At 35.9% G+C, this 23,347-nt stretch overlaps 1 pseudogene; it reads right to left on the bottom strand.

Moving 5' to 3' along the window:
- On the bottom strand, window positions 1–22,811 carry LOC117028769 (telomere zinc finger-associated protein-like; annotated as a pseudogene).
- Between the last annotated feature and the right edge of the window lie 536 nt (window positions 22,812–23,347).

The following is a 23,347-nucleotide window of genomic DNA, read 5'->3' as shown; positions in this document are numbered from 1 at the left end:
CTAAGTGTCACAGTCCTTAGGTACGACAGCTGTCATAATGAGCGAAGGTTGTATGTCGCCGCGAGGCTTTCGACGCTCTCCTACACACATGGTTTCTGGCCAGGGACATCACGATGACCTTGGCCGAGCCCACCTGCAGCCCGGCACGTAGCTGGGACACTACCACCACCATCTTCTGGTCCCCAGTGACCAGAGTTGAAAGGCTGTGCTGCCAGGAGTTGTCGTCCTCCACCAGGTAATAGATCTCCATGTGCCTCCGCAGGTGAGCCTGCTGGATGAACTCACAGCTGCCCTCCCTGCACTCGAACTTCCTCACCCCTCCCAGCAACTGATGTGCACACATGACTATTGCATCGCTGTGAAGGTCTGTCTTCCCAGGGATCTGACAGAAGTGGGGCGGGGCCTCCTGGTGACAGCTGGCCACGTGCCTCAGCAGGCTTCCCTGCTCCATGAAGCTCTGCTCACAGAACTCCCTGCAGAAGGGTCTCTCGCTGGTTTGGGTGTGGCTGTGCTTGTCCAGGCTGACTTGGGTGCTGAGGTCTTGCCGCAAAGGTGGTCCTGGAAGGGCTTCTCACCAGTGTGCATGCTCAGGAGTATGTTGAGATTGGCCTTCTGGGTAAAGGCAGGGCTGTAGAGCTCACACACACGGCCTCTGGTTCCTGTGCTAGATCATGATGTGCATCTTCAGGAAATTTTGGCTCGATACCTGGTGTCTGCAGTCCTCGCACACAGACAGCTTCTCTCCGTGGTGCTTGAAAGCCTCGCGCAGCTGCAGTGTCACTCAGGACAGGAATCACTTGGCCCAGGTGGGACCAGCATGGGGCCTCGGGGCTCCATGTGTCTTGATTCTGTGGCTCTGCAAGTCCTTCTTCTTCATGGTCTGTTGCGAGCGGGAAGAACACTTGTAGGGCGTCTCCCCCTAGTGGGTCACCATGTGCACCCGGAGCTCCATCCTCCATCGGAAGCTCTGTTGGCACAGGGAGCATGTGATCACCTGTTCCCAGCGGTTCCTCCAGTTTCCGGCTTCATGCTCCAAGAGGTTCTTCTTATGAAAGTGACACTTTCAACATTCGGGACACTCAAAGGTGTCCTGGTGTGTTTCCAGTTGTGAGTTTGTAGATAATATTTGCTAAAAAACTTTTTGTATGAAAAAGGGTCAGGTTGTCCTTTTACTTGCTGTCTTTTAAGTGCCTTGAATTCAAAATAATCAACATGCCAAAGTGGCATATTTTGGGGTGACATAATCTGATTTCCTTCTAATGGATATAGATATCTTCGAGAATTATAGGGGTTAGGTGCATATTTTTGTGGTACAGAGTGAAGTAGGGGGATCAGACCTGGAAAGAAGGATTTCAAACTTAGTGAAAAAATCCTCTTCCTATGTGAGAACTGACCTGGCAGTCAGGATAGGACAGCACCCAGGGGGGAAATGATGGCATACTATGTGGTATAGAATGTGTGCCCACAGCAGTTGTAGAAAACATAAAGAAATTCATATAGTGTATAGGGGACCTGGTTAGAATTGCTAAATAAATTTTTTAATGTATTACTTCTAGTCCAGAACCTAATACGTATGATAATAGTTGTTTGATAAATATCTTACTATGCAAACTCCTAATTCTTTACTGTATTTTAGGATAACAAATGTGTGTACATGCATCTGGAATTATGAAGACAGACTGAGTGAATGCATGTTGCAAAGGTAGGGTTCAATCTGACTCACAAATGGATGAGAAACCATTTTAGCGATACGTACTAATGGATATGTCTCTGGACTTTGTAATCCCTTTATTTTATTATTATTTTTTCTTAAACATATCAAAAAATTGCTTGTGTTTTCATTACTAAACATCTAATATAAAAGTCATTATCTTACACTGCTTCTTTAAAACACAATTATAAAAGCATTTCTTGTATTACCATTCAATGTACTACATTTCAGTGATATTTTGTTACTTGCACTATAGGAAGTTAATAGGCCTCATGAACTGTATCTAGGATACAAGTTGTACTGGTAGCATATTCCAACCTCTAAATGCCTTTCATGTCAGCATAAGAGATACCATAAGGCATTTGAAAGCTCCGGCCTATTTATAAAGATACCATCAAAACCTGCCTGATGTAGCTGACTTATGAATCAATTATCTGAACTACACCAAGTGATGTATCTATTCTGAATTTTAGAGTCATATATTTGAAGCTAAACTACAAACAGATAAACTATTCAACAGCTTATCATGATTCTTATCTTCATGTCTATATCTGTCAAATGTGGAGAGAAAAAAAAGCAAAGTCTTACTGATTTTCCTGGGAAGAGTTTTTAAAAAAAGTAAGTTACACACATACAAATTCTCTTTGACACACACACACAGACACACACACACACACAAACACACACACACACACACACACACACACACACACCTCTGGATATCAAATGAACACACAGATGAAAAAGTAAAATTTAAATAAAACTCACGACGTGCAAGGGATTATTCTTGTTGTAAAAGGGGACAAGTAACAGTAAGTAATATGAATTCTCTTAAGTTTTATGTTTTAAAGGCTATTTCAGTAAACAGAAATCACATTGTTATAAAAGATACAAAGCCCTTGTATATGGAGAAGAAATGATTCAATCCCTAATGTTGAAAATCTGAAACTTAAGAGACGTGTTTATTTTGTTTTGTTTTTAGGTGATACTTTACAAGATATATTCTGTTTCAAGATCTACTCTTCATTTTTAAATATTAATCATCTCAGTTTTATTACTTTGTCTGGTAGTGTTCAGATTTCAGAAGTTATTTAAGTATTCAATTCTGCTATGGAAGAAAGGATAACTCATGAGTTAAGCACAGGTAAGTTAGTAACCTGTAAGACATGTTAGAAAGATTAAGTAGATCATATATGTGTGAATATAGAGAGGGATGGAAGAATGCAGAGGTACTTGCCTAATATTCACAAGGCACTAAATATACATAAGGCGTTAAATATTCACGACACACTAAATATACACGAGACAGTCAATATTCTTGTAATCTTACTTCAGCAACCTTTGATGACTCCCATCGTGTCCCCAGGAGTCCTCTGTCCAACAAACTCAAACCTCAGGTATTGTCCTTGTGTCCATAGCATGAGTGGGAAAAGCTGATGTAGCAGAGAGAATATGGGAACGTTGCAAACTCTAAGAGTCAGGCAGTGTCCTTTCAATTTAATTGCATCCTTTCTGAAGTCTATTAACTCACTCATTTCTTTCACTTTCCTTTGTGTTGTATACTTTAAATGGACTCAAGTCATTCCATTTTTTCTGTGAGTCATTCATTTCCCTGATCTCTGGGATAGCTTATCTGCTGGCATACTTGGAGGCCACCTTTGTGTGAAGGTAATTTCCCACATGACACTTTTTTACTTTTGCAACTATATATTTAAAAGCCTTGTGATACATTTTAAGAAATTTTGGGTGCTTTATGTGAAGAATTTTAAGAACAGTGTTGGTCAGAGGGCCAAAAAATGGGAATAAATGTACTAAAGTATGTGTAAATTTACCTAAATACTCTTTCATTCAGTAATTCAACTTTAGCAATCATTCTGTAATAAGTTTGCAAATGTACACAAAGAGACAAAACCTTTTAAAGAATGTAAATATCTATTAGCAGATTAAAAACTACTCTAAGACTTTGAAATCTTAAAAATATATGGAATTTAAAATAGAAGTTATAAAAGTATGCATAGCATGCTCCTCTATGTATAAAAAGATGATATAGCTTTACTTAACACATTTTTCATAAAATTTTATGTGTTTGTGTCTTTGTGTGTCTGTATATTTTTCACCTGAAAAGTTTTTCGAAGTACACACATGAAATCTCATAGTATTTATCTGTGGTAATGAAATGGAGGTCGGTGGGAATAAAGTTCAGTATTTTATATTTCTTTGTTTATTGTTTGTTTCTTATGGAGTGCATGCATTGTTATACTGATGATAAGAATAATAGATTTAATATATAAAGTCGTAGTTATAAGCTCAGCCTCTGGAGTTAAGCTGCCCTAATTGTATAGTTTTATGATCTTGGGCTGATTATTCTAAGTGCTCTCAACTGTAAAATGTGAATGACCTGTGCTTCGTTCCATAGAACTGTTAGTGAAGAAAAATATTAAGAAGTTATGGACACATGATAAAAATCTAATAAATATTAAATGTAATGTTATATAATTCCATTGTTGTTATATTCCTCCAAAAAGTGTGCCTTGTAATGACTAGGATATTTAACAATGGATATCTAACAATATATCCATTGTTAGATATTAATGCACATTCTAGAAATTAAGAATAAAAGGAGAAATGAAGGAAGGAGGGGAGGGAAGAAGGAAAGAGTGAGAGAGAGAGAAGGAAGAAAGAGAGGGGAGAAAAAAGAAGAAAGGGAAGGAGGGAAACAGGGAGAGAGGGATGAAGGATGAAAGGAAGGAAGGGAGGAAAGTACCTATAGTCCAAGGTACTTTTATACGACTATTGCGACATGGACAAATAGCAAATTGTTCCCTTAATGCTGCTTACTAAGGAGGTTTCTAGCTGAAACCATTGTTTGTGATAATGGATAAAGAGATTGCTGAGTCAGGAAGCGGTTAAATCAAGGTATAAAATAACACAAAAGGTAGAGGAGATAATATAAAATTGGAATTAGTGTTTTAAGAGAAATGACATGTTTTGGATAGAATCAGAAAGATTAGTAAAGGAAGACTTCTGTAATATTTAAGACTACAGGGAGATTTGCAAAGGTAAGTAGGTTTAAGGTTATTTGGCTCAGTGCTATGTGATAATAATGTCTTTTGCCATTAATCTGAGAAATTTTAGTAAAGATATAAATTGCTTTTCAGTGCTTGGTAGACTTCAAATTATTGACTCTTTTGAATATAACTTAGTGCTGAAATGGGCCCTAAAATAGCTCATCTACTATAGCAGCAGTTGTCGATGTTACATTAGAATTTGTTGTATGTGTTTCCCTTGAAAGTGAATTTCTTGACAAGAGGTGGCAGGTGCTGTGGTGCCTATTTTATCCATCCTTCCTTTTTTATACTCCAGGTGACACAGTTCTCTCTTGCAGGCTCAGGTATATCCATGTGTAGCCCTAACTATGACCTTATTCAATAGGAATTTAAAAGACTGCCAAGGGTTTCTTATTCCCATATGAGAGAACTGCACACACGCATGCAATCTGTTCTTTATCTAGAATATGCAGTTGCTTATGTAACTCCTTATTTCTTCCTACTTGTGCAGCTAATGACCTTTATGTCAAGGTATTTTTCTAAGGATCTAGTGAAACTGTTAGGTCCTAGTGTATGTGTGAAACCATAAACTAGAAAACACACACAACAGCTACCACAAAACTAGTTTTTACAAGTAGTATATAAGATTTTAATTAAAACTCATTGAATGTATAGATTAAATGACTTCTGGGGCATCTGTTCCATTCTTTAATTCTAAGCTCTCAATTCTTAAAGAAATATATATTACATTAATAATAAAACCATTCCTATTTTAAGACTGGAGTTAAATTATTGGTTGATATAGTTTATTTTGTGGCAACCACTCTAGTTGTTCATCTCTTTTATGGTTGTGTTCTCTGAGTAGTTTTACAAAAGTATTCAACTTGATCTGAGTCTTGTAACTTTAATATTACTATATAAGTATGAGGTAACTCTTTCACTTTGAAAGGATGAAAGAACAACATTTGGTACATAGAAGTAAAAAACAGTTTCCCTCTAAATGCCTAGAGAATTACTCTTCCCAAGCTGAGACAGCCACCTACATGACCAAGGCTTGTCATCCTCACTTATCAAGTGGTGAGTACTTTCTCCTATGTGCTTTCTAATCTCCATGTAAGACACATACATCATGGGATGATTCCAATAGCAGCAGCAAAAACATTCTGCATGCTTCCTGGTAACTCAACAGAAGCAAAGAAGGAATCTAGCATGGTTCATTCTGCCTCATGTATGGACACATCCAAAGTGAAACTATCATTTTAAGGAGTTTCCCTGGAAAATACTGTTACCTCTGACTATACATAATGTAACTATGTGTTTCACCACTGTAGCAGCTATACTACTGCAGGATGATAAAGTCTTTTATCAATGTTTTAAAATGTGCTCTAAACAACTGATTCTGGATAACCAACAGACAGCCAAAAATACAGTGACCAAAATACCAAAATTCTTTACCGTTGTAGAGCATGTTATACCATTCAAAACATATTTTTATCACTTCTTTCTTTTAGGTCCAACATGCCCCTGAGACATAGGAGGAAAAAACATAAAAATGAGGGTTTTTCCAAGATGAAAAAGCTCTAAAGACCTGCTGTACAACATTGCATTTATAGTTAATAATACTATACAGTACACTTAACAGTTTGATAAAAATAGATCATATGGTATGTATCTTCTTAACCACAATTTTTTAAAAAGTGAATGATTGGTCCAAAATCATGTATTAGTGATAAAAGTAGACTCTGCTACACTGCTTCCTTCCTTCAGTTATTATAACAAAGCATTGAGGCAATTTATAGACTCAGTAGCATTACCTTGACCTTGGGCATGTCTGCAACTGCCTAAAAACATCTTCATAAGAAAGCAAAGATCTTATTTATCTCCAGGGATCCAAACTCAGGGATGTAATTCATCCTCATTTGTCTTAGAAAGGGACACATGAGGTTTGCATATACACTCAGAACAGTGAACGATAATTAAGTTCTAAACAAAAATTAAACTCTACTATGTCTCTGGATTATATTCCTATCTAATATATTCATCCCACCTGCACTAAATAATACATACTAAACACATTTTAGTGTTATGTTTCTCATTTTATTTATCTAGCTACTGAGGCCCTGAGTTAGTACTCTTGCTATAAGAAAAAAATATCACTTAACTTAGGTTGCAAGAAGTGAAGCAACAATTAGAACTTAAGTCTTCCTGATTGCCAAATCCTCTTGTTTCCTGTTTCAGAGGAATTTCACTCTTGGCTGTCTCCTTCTAGCATGTTTCGTAGTATAATTTTATTTACGGTCGTATGTTGTCATACTTGAGCCATTTGCATTTGGGAAGGCTTTTTAGATCCATTGTGTTGACTTGACTCTGGGGACACTTTCATTATCAATTATTTTGATAGGCTGTCTTTAGTGTAGAGCAAATCAGAAACTAGTTTTCAAAATACTATTGTAGATAATGTCTTAACTAGCTACTAACATCTTTATATGAGTATTCCACAAATTGTATGTAATTATTCCACAAATTATATGGAAAGTGTCAATCACTAGAAAACAATTAATTGCAGGACTTCATTAATACGAATTTGAAGTTAATTTTTCTAACTAGCATTTGAAGATGGAAAAGTGAATTCCTGATTTCAAGTCATAGTTCCTAACTCTGACCTTTTACTTCAATGCCTGCATTTATGAGGGAACAGAATATGGATATGGCATTCTCTAAATTTGAATTGCTCTCCTCGGGCATAGTTTTATTATCACACTCTATAAGAAAGACTACTTTTTTGGTGAGAAGTTAGGAAATATTTTGGAAATATTTCTATGGGATAGAAATAGATTTTATATGGTTTTGTGTTTGCCAATTTTGTATATGATGATTTTGCTTATATACATGTGTGTGACAGTGAATCTCTATTTTTGTGCTCATGTCAGGATATTATTGTTTCATAAATATTGTATTTCTGATTTTCTCAAATAATGTAATTTGCCATTTATTATAGAAAGCCAAGTTTGTCAAACGTATTCTGACTTTATTTGGCAATCTTTCCTTATTTACCAACTGGTTCTCGGTCACTCTTGTTGCTTTGGTGACCTCATTCTATCAAATTACTTCTTTTCCAATTTAAGACAGTAACAGAGAATTACATAATATTTAAAATAGAAATGTTCTGCTCTACTTCGCACTGGATCTAGCCTCCCATAAGTGTGCATCAGTACATATGGTGAAATACGTATTCCCTGTGAGCAAGATTTAACTTTAATTAGAGAGAATATTAATGAATGTTCTAAAATCATTGTGTTTGTGCACTTATCCCTAAATATCTATAAAATAGTTATTCTATAAACTGGTAAATGCACAATTCTTTGCCTATTTGAACTGTACGTTCCACATAGCATTTAAATCATTCAAACTTTTCCTATTTAACAACGTCACAAATTCAAAATATAGCTGACAATTAAAACTTCAATGAAGAAATCTTTCAAATATATTTAAAAAGTCATAAGTTTATGTATAGAAGACTGTGTCTCCCATTCTGTAGATGACTCAATGTGGCTGAGTAGTTGCCATTAATTTGAAGAACAGGGACATGGAAGAGACAGTGAAACAAACAGAGTTGGAAATTGTCTGGGAAGAATTTTTTTCTGACTTGTGCATGTGAAAGTTACTGGACACAAATAGATTGAACATATAATTGATATTAGGGAAAACTACTAATCAATCTAAGAAAACCACTGTTGTGTTCTAAAACAGCTTTAGAATATTCAAGCCTTAAAATCAACATAAGCTTCCAAATTTCTGTAATTTGGAATTGGGTTACAAAATCTGAGCAACCCCCAAATCAAGCATACTCCTAAATACCCTCTTCAGATATGGCTAAGAAGTAAACTATAACAAAGAGCCCATTAACCAGAGGAGCTGGGAGCTCTGGAAATTTCTACCAGAAAGCCAACTCAAGTCTAATCAAGCAAACTTCTCCAAAAAGAGGAGGCACAAATATTGCATGTTGGAGAAGAAGATATAACTTGTCTTATTTTAGATAGGACTTCAGATTTTCTTCTTAAAAAGGAGAGTCAGCATGTTCCATATGTGGGAAAAAACGTACAAATGGATATTTGATTACTAGAGGTCAGGCTATGGCAGAGATTGTTAACTGTTCACCATAATTTTTTCTTCCTGGGCACATAACTAGCCTATATTTCCCATGCACAGATAGCTGTGGTCATGGTACTGCATTCTGGCTTTTTTCTAGTGGAAATGCTGTACCGCTCATTGGCTTTATGTTTTCTCCCCTTTTCTGGTTGATTTTAATGGTGATGCCAAGGGAAATTTTGAAGTCATGTATTAAAGATGAAAATAAAGCATTAGTCAGGGTCCCTGAACGACAGAGGAGACCCGTACCCTGAAGTGTTACTTAAAAAAGAAAATAAACCATTTGGTTTTAACCACCTGCAATTTTTCAGCCCATTTGATAGTGTAACATACTGAGGGCTTCTTGGCCTATTTTGTTGGCTAAAAATGGGGTTTATGTCTCTAATATAGTGCTATGATTTGCAGGATTAAAACCAAATGTTAAATGTGATCAGACCTTACTAAAAAACTCAAGATTATTTGTTTAAAAATATAAATGCCCAAATTTTCTTTCTCTGATCCCATTAAAATGTGAAAAATGATTCATTTTTTGAAGTAGTAGTTGTATAGGAATTTGAAGAACTTGAAAAATGAGCTATTTTCCACAGTCTTAAATTTAACAGGGATATAGCACATTTCAATATTTCTAATTAAATTGATAGACTAGGTGATGATAAAATCTGTTTTTGTGTGTGTGTGTGTGTGTGTGTGTGTGTGTGTGTGTTTGTAATAAAACCTATTGATATACCTGAACTGAATGTTTCTTATCTGTGAAAGACAACAAATGAAGTGAAAATGGAGGGAAATAGGAATAAAGTCATCACCAAATAGCTAATTCTGTAATTCCAAAATCAATTATCTCCTAGGAATTTTTCTCAAGAAAACTTTATTTAATAAACATTAGTTCAATTAATCAATATGAATTTTTCAAGGTGTTTAAGAGATATTTGAATATAGATATGAAAGGTGTTACAAAAGTCTCCATTTCTCAAAAATATATCCAGATAAAATTTATTCTCCTTAAAAGAATTCAACTTTGAAGTCACAAGTAAATGGGGATTTTAATCCACTTGTGCCGATTAGAAATTTTAAAAATTTTGCTTGCTTTTAATGTGTTTGTAAAATAAAAATAAAAAGTATAAGTGAATAGATAACACTGTTAAGCTTATGTCTAATAAGAATAAAGAAGTCACCTTGTGTCTAACTCTTAAAATCTGACCCCCAAAAAGTACACCAAAAGAAATAAATCTGGCCACATTAACAACTTGGTTTACAATGTTTGAAATTACAGAAGAGATTTTTGCAATATAGAATCAAATGTTTCTTATAAAGCAGTCTTATTTCTAAGCAGAGGATTGAATCTGTAATCACCAACTTTGGCTGTTCAACTATGAGATGGAGGAAGGGTCAACAGATGTGTCTACACAAAACAAACACACTGAGCTGGTCCTTTTAAACAGCTCAGAAGAAAATTAAGCATGAACAACATAATGCTACTTAACTTGTAATTGTGACAACCAGAACCCAAAATTATATCTAGGCTGGGCAAGCAGCCCGTGTGCTTCCTTCTCTGTAATTATGCTGTTTATTTTCTCATTTTTACATTCTTTTCTGGCTATTCAATTTAGTTTTGTGTTCTTTTTATTTCTATAAGGTTTTCATTTTGTTTGTTTTCCACAGTATTTAATTTGGACATAATACTGTCTTATTTTTTGACCTTTTGTGTGGATTGTTGAAAGTAAAAACAGAATTTGATGTGAGAATTTATGCAAATAATGAGTGTGGGAGGTCTGCCACTAGGGGGAGAACAAATCCAGTTTTGTGAGAGCTGTAGAAGGAAGGAAGGGAATTGACATACATTGAGTCTACTGTCTGTGGACCTTGAGGCTTGGCATTTTTACCTATGTTATATGCAATTATCTAATTCTTACAATAGCTTTGAAGGTTGGGTTTCTATATTTAAAGGATAAATAGCCTTTCTGACACTCAGAAATGCTGTGATTGATCACAGGTGATGCATTAGAAAGAGCTGGAGCCTAAATTCCAAACCAGGCGTATATTATTCCTCCTCAGTAAGACTTTCTGTTATTTTCTGATAGTAGTAGGGAGAAAAATTTGAGAAAAAATTTGAGAAAAATTCTGAGATTACTAGAATAAAAGAGTTTTTGTTATTCCTACTGCTTTCCGACACTCCCTCCTCCACACCACACACACACACACACACACACACACACACACACACCCAAGATTCTCAATGTGAGACAGGTCAGAAATGAGCAAGCAGAAATGGGCACACTAGAAATCACCAGAGGTGGCATCAGGAGCATTCATTTGTAAGCCCTACTGGCCAGCGGTCTTCTACTGTATCTTACATCTTCCTGGATATGGAATAATGACTGAAATTCAGAGTGGAGAGGAACAGGGGTGGAGATGAAGACACACTTCCTTTCAGCAATTTTGAGAACTGCAGATACTTGTTTTAATAATTGAGGGTCTGGACACATTTAATTTCCATTACACCGCCACATTTTTATGTTTGTTATGTTATTGCGCAACCTTGCTTTAACAATGTCTATACATGTATGGCATCTTTTCCTAGTTTTCCTGGGTGGGATACAATGTTAAATGAGGTTGTATATCAAATAGTATTATCACCTTCTAGCAAGGCTTAAATGGATAAAGGTCCATTTGACAGGGAAATGTTATAAAATTTCTATAATAGCTACCCAAAGAGTTTTTCTGTAGACCAGAACAGTTTCTGTTAGCTCCAACTGGACCCTGACTACTGATATTGGTGTTTTCACAACATGAGTCAGTGATATTAGGTTGGTGCAAAAGTAATTGCGGTTTAACAGGTTGAAAATAATGGCAAAAACCGCATGACTTTTGCACCAAACTAATAAGTTTTTTTTTTTAAGTATGTATTTTATTAAAGTATAACAGAAACAAGCGGTGAATAAATCATGATTATGCAGTGAAATTAATCATCATGAAGAGAACATGGCCAGATCAGACGAACATAGGAATTTTCTCATGCACATAGGAAGTATAACTATAATGCAGAAAGAATAATTTTCATATATGATATAGCATGAAATTGAGCAGTTATAGTTATAGAATTTCTTTTGTTTCTTGTTTTTTGGATCACAGAAGTTTTAGATAATCTGGAGATCACTACATTAGGTCACTTAAAATTTTTCCATATTTGCATATATAACATTTTGCACTTAATTTCAGAGTGTCAGAGACCACTGAGGGAATTCACAAATCTTTGAAGAACATTAACTTTTGAGTCATATTTTTATAAACATTTCTTTACAAAACAAGGACTGCTTAGAAAAATGCTCTCATTCTTTTGTAGAAAGGAAAGCATAGAGGCTTTTGATATCTTTTAAAACATAAGTAGGCAGAGAGTTTGATTTTCTGGGTAATTAAAATTAGGCCACCAAGACTAAATTAGTCTTGCCTTTGAGTAGTCTGAGATTGATCTAAATTACTTCCTATTCTCTTGTTTTGCTTCACTCTAGTCCCCAGATGTAGCATATTCTCTCTCTCTCTCTCTCTCTCTCTCTCTCTCTCTCTCTCTCTCTCTCTCTCTCTCTCTCTCTCTCTTCCTCTAAATGATACTCTAACATGTAAAAGTCTTCAGAAGTTCTTAGGTTTTTCTCATTTTATTATAGTTTAAGGAAGCCTATGGACTTGCTTGTGGGCTAGATGGGAAGTGTGAGGTAACAGTGTTCTCATTTGATCTTTCATTTATTTGATCTTTTATTTATTTGTCATTTGATCTTTCATGTGTTCGGTATCATTCTCTTTATTTCAAAGACTTAAAAAATTCTATAAAATAAGATTTCATACTTGTCTGCTTAGTATGTTATTTGTCATATATCCCAGAGATACGAAGAGACCTACCTAGAGAATTTTAATCTGTCCTGCTAATTTATAGACTGAGTGCACAAATTAGAATTTCAGATGCTCATTCGTCTTAGGTACCATTATCTACATTTGAGAAAAATTGCTCTTTGATAAAATGGTATCTATTCTTAGAGTGATCTCAGGTCTAAAGTTAAGTTTGTCATTTAAGTGCAAAATAGAGCTTATAAGATACACATACTTTTCAAAAACAATAATGATTTTTTTTTTTTACAAATCTTTCTAATCATACACAAAACAATCATTAATTTAAAACAGAATTAAAAGAAATATATATATCTAGCTTTAAAAAGATCCTTTTAAAATACAGTTTTAGAAACCATCTTAACATCCTCAACTACAGCTTGATTTACTCTAATTTGTTTTAAGATTTTTATTAAAAATACAGCTAACATACAATATGATATTAGTTTCAGGGGTACACAATAGTTATTCAACATTTGTATACCTAAAGAAGTGATCACCATGATAAGTCCACCAACAGTCTGACACTGTACTACTATGCTATCACAATATTATTGACTATATCCTCCATTCTGTACATTATATCCCCATGACTTATTTATTTTATACCTGGATATTTGGACAACTTATTCCCCTTCCCCTCTTCCCCCTTTTTACATTTATCAATTACAGTTGACATTCAATAACATTTTATATTAATTTCAGGTGTACAGCATAGTGGTTAGACATTTATGTAATTTAAGAAGTGAGCCCTCTGCCTAGTCTAGTAGCCACCTGGCACTATACATAGTTATTACACTGTCATTCACTGTATTCCCTATGCTTTACTTTACATCCCAATGACTATTTTGTGACTACCAATTTGTACTTTTTAATTCCTTCACCTTTTTCATCCTGCCCCCAAGCCCCTCCCATCTATCACCCCAACACATTTAGTACCTATCTGACACCATATATAGTTATTACAATATTACTGACTAGGTATATCCCTTATCCTGTAACCCACATCACCATAAATACTTTGTAACAACCAATTTGTACTTAATCCCTTTCCCTTCTTTCATCCACATCCCAATGTCCCTGCCATCTGGTAACCATCACATTGTTTTCTGTACCTCTGAGTTGTTTCTGTTTTGCTTGTTAATTTTGTTCTTAGATTCCACCTATAAGTGTAATCACATTTCATCTGTCTTTTTCTGTCTTACACTCCACTCAGCACAGTATCCTCCAGGTCTATCCATGCTGTCACAGATATCAAGAACCCATTCCCTTCCATGGCCCAGCAATATTGCATTGTATATATGTACCACCTCCTTTTTATCCATTCATCCATCAAAGGACACCCCAGCTGCCTCCACGTCTTGGCCATTGTAAACAATGAACATGTAGATACATCTGTCCTCTCATAGTAGCTTGGGTTTCTTTGAATAAAAACTCTGAAGTGGGATCACTGGGTCCTTCATTGTCTCTTTTTATAGCCTTTGTTTTAAAGTCTACTTTGTGTAGTGTAAGTACTGCTACACCAGCTTTTTGTTTTTGTTTTGTTTTTGTTTTTTTTATTTCCATTTTCATGAAATATCTTTCCCTATTTCTTTACTTTCCGTCTGTATGTGTCTTTCAATCTGACGTGAGTCTTTTAGGCAGCATATGTAAAGGTTTCGTTTTCTTATCCATTCAGTCCTACCATGTCTTTTTTTTTTTTTTTTTTTTTTTTTTTTTAAGGAGGGCGCAGCTCACAGTGGCCCATGCAGGGATTGAACTGGCAACCTTGGTGCTACCAGCACCACACTCTAACCAACCGAGCTAACTGCCCCCCCCATGATGTCTTTTCATTGCAGCATTTAATCCATGTACATTAAAAGTAATTGTTGATAGATATGTAGCTACCGCCATTTTATTATTCAAAATTTTGATGTTTTTTTTTCCATCTTAAAGAAGTCCTTCTAACATTCCTTGTAATACTGGTTTGGTGGTGATGAACTCATTAAGCTTTTTCTTCTCTGGGAAGCTCTTTATCTGTCCTTCGATTTTAAATGATAGCTTTGCTGGGTAATCTTTGTTGTAGGTCCTTGCTTTTCATTACATTGAATATTTGTACCAATCCCTTCTGGCCTGCAAGGTTTCTGTTGAGAAATCAATTGACAGTCTTAAGGGAGCTCCCTTATAAATTACTAGTTGCCTTTCTTTTGCTGCTTTTATAATTCTTTGTCTTTAATCTTTGTCATTTCAATTATGATGTGTCTTTGTGTGGGTCCGTTTGGGTTCATCCTGTATAGGACACTTTGTGCTTCTTGGACTTGCATGTTTATTTCCTTTGCCAGGTTAGGAAAGTTTTCAGTCATTATTTCTTCAAATATGTTCTCAATCTCTTGCTTTCTCCCTTCTCCTTCTGGTATCCCATATGATGTGAATGTTGTTACTCTTGATGTTGTCCCAGAGGTCTCTTAAACTATCCTCATTTTATTGGATTTTTTTTCCTCTCCTGATTGGGTGTTTTCTGCTACCTTGTCTTCCAAAGCCCTATTCGACCCAATGCTTCATCTAGTTTGCTGGTGATTCCTTCTAGTGAATTCTTCATTCTAGTTATTGTATTCTTCACCTCTGACTGGTCCTCTTTTATGGTTTCTATGTCCTCTTTTATGCTTGCTGTCTCTTTATTGAAGCTCTCACTAAGTTCCTTAAGCATCCTTATGAACATTGTTTTGAACTCTGTCTCTGGTAGGTTGCTTGCCTCCGTTTCATTTAATTATTTTTTTCTGGAGTTTTCTCTTGTTTTTTCATTTGGGATGCATTTCTTTGTTTCCTCATTTTGGATTCCTTTCTGTTTGTTTCTATCTATTAGGTAGGGCTTCTATGCCTCCCCGTCTTCGCTGGATGATCTTATGTAGTAGGTGTCCTGTGGGGCCCAGGGGCACAGTCTCCCTGGTCGTCTGCTCTGGGTACTTGAAGAGTGTCCCTTGTGTGGGTTATGTATGCTCTCCTGTCATAATTGAGCTTTGATTGCTATTGGCATGTCCGTGGGTGGGATTGACCCTCAGGCTGACTGGCTGCGAGTGGGCCATATCTGCAGCTTATGGGCTGCTGTGCAGGAGTTAACCCACTGAGTGGGATTTGCTCCAGCAGGCTCTGGTGCCTCTTGAGACCACTCTTTGTGTCTGCCACTTGTGGGGCTAATTGGGTGGTGCTCTGCTATGGTCTGAAGCCAACCTCCAAGTATATTGGATATGGGGTCTCTTGGGAGGGAATGCAGTGCCCATCTATGTCAGCCACTGCGTGTGACTAGCCTGGGGCTACCTGTTAGGAGCTACAAGTGGTCTGCAGTTGTTTGCTCCCTGTGATATACCTGGAGGCACGTGAAAGAAGCCACCCTGTGAACTAAGGACATCTGCCACAAGTACCGGGCCTAGGGTAGCTCTGCAAAAAGCCAGGACACCCCAAAGCCTGCTGCCACCTGCTGTCCGTTAAGGTTCAGCTACTGATAAAGCCTTGTGCAGTAACTGAATTTAAGTGAGTCAGCGTCTCAGGGAATCACTAGATTGGAAAGAGCTGTGGTCACTAGGTTAATGTAGACTCCGGTTTAGAGGCAGTGCTGAGCCTGGAGTGTCTCAGCAAAAGTCTCAGAGCACACCATGGTCAGTCACCACCCACCTGTTGTCTCCAGTAGTTTTCCAAGAAAGAGAGCAATGTGAGCGGGATTAGCTGCTTGCTGAGAAAGTACTTCCGGAGGTGCATGAGTTGGGTGGGGTGGGGTTCCACCTGAGTCAACAGGGCAGAACAGTGGAGCTCACTCGGCCAATCAGATTCAGATTTGGCCTGTAGGGGCGGTGTCAAAACATTAAAGATGGCACCCACCTGCCGCTGCATAGGGAGAGCCCTTTTACAGAGAAAATGTTCACTGTCCTGTAGTCCTCCCCCTGAAGCTACACTCCTCAATCTGCCCCCTCCACCCGTATGTCCCTGAGGCCCTCCTGAGTCACTGTCACTCCGCTGGAGCCCAAGGTGAGTGTTTGCGAGTGAGTCTGTGCTTGGGCCTTTGAAGAGGACTTCTTGGTTTTCCACAGCCTTCTATCTCACCCAAAATTTTGGAATTCCCCCTGTTTTTCACAATCAGATGTTGTGGGGGCTCCTCTTCCCCACACCAGTACTCTGGTTGGGGAGTCTGGTGTGGAGGGCTGGGTTCCCTTTGTCCTCGGGAGGGAATTTCCATGCCTGAGGTATCTGTCTGATTCTCAACCGCCACAGGGAGGTTTGGGGCCTGTTTCACGTCTCCACCTCTCTTACCAGTCTCTACATGGCTTATTTTTTATATTTTTAGTTATAGGACTGCTGTGCAGCTAGACTTCAGATGGTTCTCCAAGTTGATTATTCTATAATTTAATTGTAATATCAATGTGTTTTTGGAAAGACACAGGCACAGTGTTTATCTACTACGCCATTTTGGATCTCTCCCTCCTTTCAGTCTACCCTATTTTTTAAAAAGATGATTGCAATTTAATATAACCTATAGTGAATATAGAGAATCTTACCTGTAGGAATTGTCAATTTCTCATCAAAATTCTGCCCAGTCAGTTCTTTCCAATTACCTTCTATCCATCACAACCACCCTCGTACTCATATTATTAACTGGTGAATGAGATAGGCTAATTTGCTTTTCCTATCATTACTAATCAGAATAATCAGCACTCCCAAGTAAACTTCAAGGCATGTCATTCTTTTTTATGAAAACATAATTTTTAATTTAAGTTAACTTGGAACACTGCAACCTATAACTGACTTTTGAGTACTTACAACTCACGTTGGTATACTAAAAGTTCTGAAAAGTTTTTCAGAAATAATACTTAACTTTATTTAAGCATTTTCTAAATGGATCTGCCATAGAAATCTTGTTTTGTATAACACTTTTTAAGATCCTACTAATGTGCTCTGCAGAATGCACTTTGAATGACTCTCATATAGATCACTGAAAAATCATTGCGCACTTCTACTGTTTCCTACATACTGGATGCAGGGTACAGAGCTCAAAGGCATTGTGTAAATCCTCATGATGCTTGCAAGTTAATGACTTGCTTTCTCTACTTACATCTTTACTCTTGCCTTAAGACAAAGAAGAGTTCACATTTTTATAACATGTGGAAAAGTCTTGTATAAGTCTTCCTCTCTCCCCACTCAATAATCCAATTTATCTGATAACTAATATTTATGATGCTGAAAGAAGAGTTTCAAATTATTAATTTTAAAACGTAGGCAGATATATACTTTAGAAAGTTTTCTTGTTTTCTTAGCAATTCTCACTGGTGTTTGTATAATGATTTTGATGTGACTTCCTCCTTCCTCCAAGTATAAATCCAAGCTTTTCAATGCATACTTAAATATAAACATTATAGAATTAAGATACTCATTTTTTTTCTATAGTTACACTTTACTAACTTGTTTTTCTAGTGGTGAATTGCAAATTACAAATAAAGTATGTGGACGAGTATTTAACTACTTATTAGGCAGAAAGAGCAGAAGGTAGTAGAATTAGGAGGAAAATATAAGTTGTTCAAGGTATTCCAAATAAAACAATGAACTTCACGTTGCTCACTCCAAGGGAATTTATTCATATTATTTCTATGTTCATGTAATAAAAATGCAAATGGCACTGCCTAGACTTGTGCAATGTGTTGGAAATAGTCATGCTCTTTCAAAGGAAATATTGTAGTTATAATAATCATAATTATAATGTTCCAAAGAAAATGTTCATAATCTTTTGGGATAGTGTCAAGAGGAATTTCATAGAGTGAAGTGTTTAAGACTATGTACCTAAATCTTGGTGCTGAGAGTTATTGACTGTTAGAGGTATGTTCTCTGTGTCTCATTTTTCAGATCTGAAAAATGATAATAGTAATGGCATTTAAATCATTTAATGCTAAGAAAAGAACCTGATATAATGAACATTAGTTTTATGAATTCCAAACGCTTTCTCTAGTTACTGATGCTTAGAACATGTTTGGAGTTGTGAGATGACTTGATATCTATTATTCATTCATTAGCACAACAAACACGAGGTGATTACAATGTGCTTTGTCAAGTTCTGAGAGTTGAAAACACCACTGTGGTCATGGTGCCAGTGTCTCTGCTCTCAGGCTACTTAGAAGTAGGTAGACAATAAATAATCTGAGTGTGATAACAGAATTAAGACTCAGATGATAAACAGGTGTCTGCCATCTGAGAATACGAGAAAACGGCAACTGTAAAGACAGGACTGATGTCAAAATGGAAAGATGGAAAACAGAGTATGGTGAGCAAGTATGGAACTACCTACCAGTCAGGAAAAGAGTTAAAGGGTATATTTTAGAGCCAGGAAAAAGTACAGTGTAGTGGGGACTAATGAGCTTAATGAGATGGAATCATTAATGAATAAAACAGACACAATCCTGCCTTTGTAGATGTCATTGACTAGTATATTAACATTTTAATTTTAGGAAGGCACATTGAATTAAAAAAAAATTTTAAATGAAACTAGTACATTTGCCTACAGAATATTAAAAGATTAAAATATGTCCTGGTAAGAAAAAATAAATGCAGGTGTAGTTTATGACTCAACTTCTTCAAATGTGTTTTCTCATCTAAAATATGGGGGTAGTCACAATTGTCCTGTCTATTTCATAAGGTTACTGAGGGGATCAAATCTGATGACATATCAAAAACATATTGCAAAATAGAAAATGGTAAACCATTTGGAAGTTATTATTACAAATACTTTTCTTTTATAAAGTGGTTTACTATCTCATCTCCTTCTCAGTCTATTACTATCTCATTCAGGCCTACCCAATTACACTTTTTGAATTAAAAAGAATCCCTAAGCAATTTTCACCTACCTTACATAATTTTTTAGTTTTTTTTTCCATAGTGTTTACACACTTGTCACCTTCATTGTAATAGCATGAAGGTAGAAATTCTTGTGTATTTAATCACTGCCTTATCTTTTGTAACTAGAACAGTGTCTGGCACAAAGGAAGTAGTTAGTAAATATATGGTATATAAATGAATCAATGGAAAAATGGCTTTAGTTTACAGATTACCATTAACTTCATTGTAAGAATTATTTTTTGCATTGTTAATTAACATACATTATAAGAGACAAGACAGAGTTATTCTCAAGGTCAAAAGCCCACTGGACAGAAAGAAAAGAGAATTGGCCCAAGGAACACTGTTGCCTTGATTCTCTTTTGTGTGTTACATGTCATTGAGTTGGCTCTGACTCCTGGTGACCTTATGAATAAGTGATGCCCACACTGTCCTGAACTCAGCCCTGCTCAGCTTTGTAGATTCACGATTATCGATTCTTTTATGGAGTCAATTCATCTCATATTTGGTCATCCTCTTTTCTTGATGCCTTGTCTTCCCCAGCATTATTCTCTTTTCCAAGGACCCTGCCTTTCATGATGTGACTGAAATAGGACAGCTTCAGTTTTTGTCATTTTTGCCTCCAGTGATGTTTCAGGTTTAATTTGCTCTCGGTCCCACTTGTACATTTTTTTTTTTTTGGCAGTCCAGGGTATCCATAGCGCTGTCCTCCAACACCATATTTCTAATTAATTAATTCTTTTCCTATCAGCCTTCTTCACTGTCCAACTTTTGCATCCATACATAGTAACTGGGAATACTAGAGTGTGAATGATCTTAGCCTTGGTCTCTAATGACACATCTTTGTTCGTAGTCATCTTTACTAATTCTTCCATTGTTGCCCTTCCAGGTCTCAGCCTTCTCTTGATTTCTTACCAGCAATCTCTATTTGAGTTGATAACAGAACCAAGGTAAGCAAAATCTTTCACAATCATGGTATCATCATTATCATCATTGTCTTTGAATCTCTTTATAGGACATCAAAGCACTTCTCTGAATTGTAGTTCCTCTCTGTCAATTGTACATATTTATACTTATTTGCCCTACTTTACAGATTGGTTAAGGGGGTAAAATCGATAAAGAGAATGAAAGCTCTTTGAAATTACCTAGCTTATACAAATATAAAGAATACTGTTATAATGATAACTAAGCTAAAGCAAAAAGTAAATACTTAGTTATCAAGTGTTCTGTGCTGATAACCTAAGTTGGACTTACTGCAATTCAACTTTAAATTTTGCTTAAGAGAAAAACAAAACTGCTTCCAAATTGAAAAAGTAATCTTGCCTTAAAAGTTTTTAGTAAATACTGTATTTCAACCCAAATGATTGGATTTTAGTCCTTTAATCAAGATAGTACATTAAAAGAATGAGTAGAGTTTTTTGTTTTTTTTTTATGCTAAGCAAATTACAGTAGTAACTAGTTTGTAATTTGTGATTGTGCATGATTCTGATAGTGAAGAAATTTCATTACAGGTAGGTTGAAAAAGCAGAATGTGTGTGCATTTGCATGTCTGGATGCAGGTAAATAAATAGTAAAGCTCATTGATAACAAAAGCCATTATAATTTGAATAAGATTATATTCTCTCTAGGAGAGATAAAGGGTAATGAAAGACAATTCAGAGCTAGTTTGTTATTACTTCATCAAATACCTCAGCCTCAGGCTGATAAAACTCTCTTGTATGGCTCCCTTGAGACATTAACGACAACGATGCTGTCAACCATTTGTAGTGATTTCTAAAATCATTAATATCACTATTTAAATGAGTTTGTGATGTAGTATTACACAGGGTAGAGCCAAGGTGAAACTACTACTTACGCTTTCATAAAACCATAAGAACTGAGTTATAACAAACAATAAAATGAATTGTATTCAGCCTGGACAGATGCAATGAAAAGGTAATTTCCCAATGAAACTAACAATGAGCCTTAATGACATTTTAATTATGTTACCTATAAAAACGCAGAATTCTATATTAACTTTATTTGCTTAAATCCTATTAACCAAATTTTAAAATAATTAATTTATTTTGTGAATACTTATTATGTTGATTATGATTATATTCAAATTATTGTCTTTATTTCTCCTTCATGTGTCAATTCATTGTGCGTAATCTTCCCTGACCATGGATCTGTAAATAGTCATTTCTGAAATAGAAGATCTCTAGATTATTCCAATGTGGTACAATGGGTGATTTGCATTTTGTTTGTTTTAATGTAATGTCTGTTCAATAAAAGGGTAGGTTTCATTTTGCCAGCATTCATTTGGGTATGACATAAAATATGCAAAGAAGTTTTTAAAGTGCATAAATAAATTAAAACACAATGATGGAATGTCTTAGTTTTAAGTAAATATTTAAGTTTAGACATATTAGCTTGAATCTGGCAGATACCATTTTTAACGTAGTTTTTCTTTTAAATTCCAAACTGCTATCTAACAATTTCCCAAACCTCAGTGTCACAATAACTTTTAGCACCCAATTTTCCCCCTGTTGATTATTAACCATGACTGTGACTCAGTAGAACACATCAGTTTAAAGAGAGGATTTTTAACGAATGAGCAAAATACTAATTTTTTGTAAAATATGAGAGTTGTTGGGAAAAATCAATAAGGATATCCATGAGAGAGGATATTCTTTCAGAAGGGAAGTTTTTACTGACATAACTTATTTCACTAAAAAAATTTAGTCATGTGTGAAAATAAGTACAGCTGTTTAACTTTTTACATATGCCTATATAAAATAAAATGTAATTACAAGATTTAGGATATTCCGTCTACTCATAAAGCACTTAAGATCTTATTTTTTTGTTGTTGTTATTTTATTTTCAAATGGTTCTCATTGCATGTAAAGAAAATTAAATTACCATGGTCCTAGCAAAACCCTTGGCCCTACCATAGACTGCTTTTAGATGTAGTTGCTTGTGGATCCACAAATTGATTTGTTAAGTAGTAGCCTTTGACATTTTACCTTTTAGGTAAAATTTAACCTCACTGAGAGAACACTGAGTTAGTTTGTCTTACCTCTGCCTGCTTCTTGCCTTGTCACTCTTCCAATTTCTGTGGGCAAGAGCAACTTTTCAAACAGATATTTGTCAATTCTATCCACAAACAATTGTCTCTTCTTTTCAACTTCCCCAGCCATGGCTCATTGCATCAGCAGGGAGTCCTTGATTTTGTTCCTACCTGAACTTTAGTCTGATTACCTATTGTATCCCTAGCTTATATATCTTGTTCTCACCCTTTAACCTCAATAATGAATTGTTTACTGGATTCTAGCTCTGAGGAGCTGGCTCTGACACCTGACTCACTGGGCACCTCATACCTGGTCATTATTGCAGAACTTGGCATCCTGCCCCCAACCCCACACATGTCCAGTGCAGACGGGCTCCTGATTATACTATGCTTCTTTCTAGATCCACACTTCACAGTCCTGACATTACAGTTGTCTGGTATTTGTGTCAAAGAAACTCCACTGGGGTTGTCTTACCATAACTTCCACACACATTTCATGCTTTATCTATTTTATGCTATTTCATCATGTGAGAAACATCCTATTGTTTTCTCCATGTCTGTGCCTTCATTTACTTGCATTTATTCTTCTGCATAATATTTAATGTCTAATTGTTGCCCCTTTGTTTTTTTCTAACATTCCCATTGATAGTTATTTTATTTCCTAAA

This window comes from Rhinolophus ferrumequinum, chromosome 10 (assembly GCF_004115265.2).
Source record: "Rhinolophus ferrumequinum isolate MPI-CBG mRhiFer1 chromosome 10, mRhiFer1_v1.p, whole genome shotgun sequence".
Taxonomy (NCBI): domain Eukaryota; kingdom Metazoa; phylum Chordata; class Mammalia; order Chiroptera; family Rhinolophidae; genus Rhinolophus; species Rhinolophus ferrumequinum.
The sequence above is the reverse complement of the archived record's forward strand: the minus strand, read 5'-3'. Positions and strand labels throughout refer to the sequence as shown.